Consider the following 4,054-nt stretch of genomic DNA (forward strand, 5'->3'; position numbering starts at 1 on the left):
TAAATGACTTGAAGATATATTAACGAATCAATCTTTCTTCTTTCAGCCATCTGGATCGAGCAAATCTTTAGGCAACAGGAAACGTGGCCCGAACAAAAAGTTGAAGGAGGGCGTAAAGTACAATATCGATGCCATCAGACCTAATGGCGAACCATTAGCGCCTAAGAAGATTGCGGACAAGTTCATTCGTCAGTACGGAGTTCTTGTGAAGGACCAACTCCCGATCTCCCTTCAAGAATGGAGAGAGCCAGCAAAGCCACGTCCAGGAGTTACTTTTGTCGACGACAGACAAAAACTTCTGCTTTGGGAAACGCTCATGGAACATTCACCCTACCAGATCATTTCACAGATGCAGATGTGCAGAAAGTCAAGGACGCTGCTCTTAGGAAGATGGCGGTTGCATTCAAGAACCACAAGATTCGTGAATGGGCCAAGTACGTCAACGGAGGAAGGAAGACTCCAGTATTCGAGGGAACACTAGAGCAGCAAAGTGCTCATTGGGACGATTTTGTGAAATTCAAGGATTCGGAATTATCTAAGGAACGGTCGAGAATAAACAAGGCCAATGCCGCAAAAAAGGATAAGTTCCGTAAGCTGGGGCCAGGTGGCTATGCGCTGGGAATGCCTACGTGGGATAAGTCTGAGAAAGAGATGTTGGATGCAGGTGTCACTCCAGAAACATTGAGCTGGCCCCCCAGGTGCAGGACTTGGTTCTATGCGCATGGGGGGGAGTTGGACCCGAAGACAGGCAAAGTTTCGAAGAAGGCATGTCTGGACGGAGCCGAAGATAAGCTACTTGTTGCAATAGAAGAGGCTCGATCGGGGTTGTTCGAGCCCAACAAAGAGAACGACGAGCTTACGCGTGTCCGGGGAAATCCTGAACACCCGGAAAGAACACAAGGCATGGGCGCTATTCCATGGTATGAGGGGTTTTCGGACTGGAAAGCCAACTACAGAACCCGTGCGAGAAAGAAGTTTGTGGAGGAGAAGAAGAGGAAGATGGAGGAGGAGCAGAGGAAGCTAGACTATGAACGCCTTCAAGGCCTAGAATCAGCGCACGCGGACTTGGCAGTCAAATTCCAGCGGCAGCAGGAGCAGATCGACTCACTTAGGCAGCAAAGGGGGTCTCAGCAGCTAGCGGAGGATCCACCATTGGATAGCACCGTCCCATCCATGCCGAGAAGCAGCGTGGGTTCCGCCCCGGGCGACGCATTGCTGGATAGCTACCCAGTGGACGACATCATGGAGAACACTAACTGCGAGCTACACTTCAAAATGAAGAACGTATCCATGAAGGTGGCGGACGCCCTTGCTTTTACAAATCCCCCCGAGGCAACCTTCCATTGCAACCCGATTCCAGCGGGCTATGCTCGTGTCTTGGTTGATGAGGTGGTGGACCAATATTCGGGGCTAGAGCTTGACATTCCTGGAGGTGACGATGAGCACACACTAGGAGAGGCCAACCATCGTATCATCCTATGGAGAAAGGATTGCATCATCTTTCGAAGGCCACCGACACCGCGTCATCCGACTCCTCGTCGCAGTCTGCCACCGAGTCAGCAGACTCCCGCTCCTCCAAGTCCACCAACGCGTCAGGCCACTCCTCCTCCAAGTCTGGCACAGCTTCAGGCCACTCCTCCTCCTCCAAGTCTGGCACAGCTTCAGGCCACTCCTCCTCCTTCAAGTCCGGCAAAGCGTCAGGCCACTCCTCCTCCAAGTCTGGCACAACTTCAGGCCACTCCTCCTCCTCCAACTCAGCCATGTCAGCCGTCTTTGCTGCCTCAGCAATCACGGAAGAGATCCGCCTCAGCTATGGTGCGTAGCGGTACAAGTCGAGGTAGTACTGGAGGTACAGGCGGAGGCAAGCGATTTCAATATGGTCCAAGCCTCGCGCCTCTTCCGCAGAGGCCTTACGACAAGTACGAGGAGGAATACGTAGCCATATCGAAGGCCGAGGTGGAAGCCCATTTTGCACCGAAACCGCCACCACCGCCAAGGGAGAAAGTGCCTGTGGAAAAGATTGACCCCTTCATTCATATGGCTAGAGCACCAGCTCCCAAGCCTGTTGACACAGACTATGAGCGCCACATCAAGAAGTTAAATGGAGCACGTCTACAAAAAGAGGCGAGCTCGAGCTCGAGCAAATCAGCTGGCAAAAGGAGCGGTAAAATCGTTCCCCAGCTGGGAGAACAGGCGGCGCAATCAATCCCCCCGCTTGTTGTGCCAACCAAGGTTGTCAGAATCGCGATTTTGAATCGGATCGGAGCTCTCATGGTAGAATCGTAAATCGTAGAATCTTCACTACCAGGATCGTAGAAACATAGACTTTACGAATTAAAATCGTAGAATCAGATGGATAAGTTTGGATCGTAAAGTCGTAGAATCGTATAACAGAATCGCGATTCTAACAACCTTGGTGCCAACAACACATGAGAGTAGGCGCGCCCAATATTATTGTGGGCAAACCGTTAACGTTCCCGGGGTGGGCGATGTGGTAATAACCGAGGAGCATATTGCGCAGGCTGAATCGATCGGGATCACTATTGGACAACTCCTCGATATCGAGCCCATGTCTCCGACTACAGAGGAGGAAATAAAACGGAAATATGCCCGGGGCCAACCTTTGGTCGAGCCAGAGGAGGTCCATAAGCTCCCAACGAGAATGTATGAATTGCATCAATGGTACATGGACATTACCAAGATTTCCAATCGAGAGTCCCTCATGGTGAATGTCAACAAGGATCATTACTACCATGAGAAAGTTGTGACCGTTGAGTATTCAGAACTATTTCAGCTATACAATCAAGACGCACTCGACAAATCTATCGTCAGTTGCTATTGTATGTAAGTGATTTCTTTCTGTAATTTAAGTCTCAAGCTAGCTGTAGTAATCATTTTGATCAATCATTACCTGCAATTATCCTCACTATATTCTTTTCCGTGGTATTATGCAGGATGAAGATTTATGAAATGAAAAAAGGTGGACGCTATGGCATTGGGTTCGTTGACCCAAATACCATTAATGAATACACATGGAAAATAGATCCATATCACGAAAAAGTGTAGAGGGAAGCATGCTACAGTTCTTCAAGGAACTCAAATACAATGAAGATATACTACTTCCTTACAACTTCCAATGAGTCACATTGTCTTGTACTACAAATTATGTTTTTCCCTACTAGCTAGCTACATGTTTTTGCTTACATATGCCCGCTTAATTAAGACATGCAACGTGTGTGCATGCAGATTTCACTGGATCTTGTTAAACATTAAAGTTGTTGAAGGAACAGTTGAAGTACTAGACTCACTACTTAAGAAAGCAAGTGACTACACCATCGTGAAGGGGATAGTCAATAGGTAATTTCAATCATTATTAACTATATCTCGGCCTATTTAATTAGTTCGTCATTTCCTGATAACAACTATTTAATAACCCATTTATTCATTTTCTTTGTCGGCGGGCAGGGCTTGGGCAAAGTTCATCAGGGCCACTCCAGGCCCATGGAAACAAAATCTGAAATTGTATCGACCCAAGGTAAGTAATTAAGTAGTACTAGCTAGCTGCCATCTCTTTAATTATCATGCTTGATTAATTATTATCTGATCAAATTCCATTCTCGTAAAGGCCCTGAAGCAGGAGCCGGGGAATGATCTATGTGCATACTACGTTTGCGAGAACATTCGCATGATGGCGTCCGAAAGGAGCAAATCTCAAAGACAGGAGTGGGTACGATATCGATTGTCAGAACACTATTCACAATTTTTACACCATTATCGATATCTAGTCACACAACTAATACACATGCATATTGATCTCCTTCTTAACAGTTCAAAGAGGTGCGGGACAAGCTCCTAGCACAGGACCGCATAGAAGCAATTCAAGAGGAAATAGCGCGATTTTTGCTCGACCAGGTCATAGATCCCAAAGGAGAATACTATTACCCGCTACCGCCCCCATGAACCACTTCAAATTGTTATCGTGCTCCGAAGGCACCAATTAGCTAGGCTAATGCCACTGGCTCCGAAGGCACCAATTAGGAGAAATTATATATAT

This window comes from Triticum dicoccoides, chromosome 6A (assembly GCF_002162155.2).
Source record: "Triticum dicoccoides isolate Atlit2015 ecotype Zavitan chromosome 6A, WEW_v2.0, whole genome shotgun sequence".
NCBI lineage: Eukaryota > Viridiplantae > Streptophyta > Magnoliopsida > Poales > Poaceae > Triticum > Triticum dicoccoides.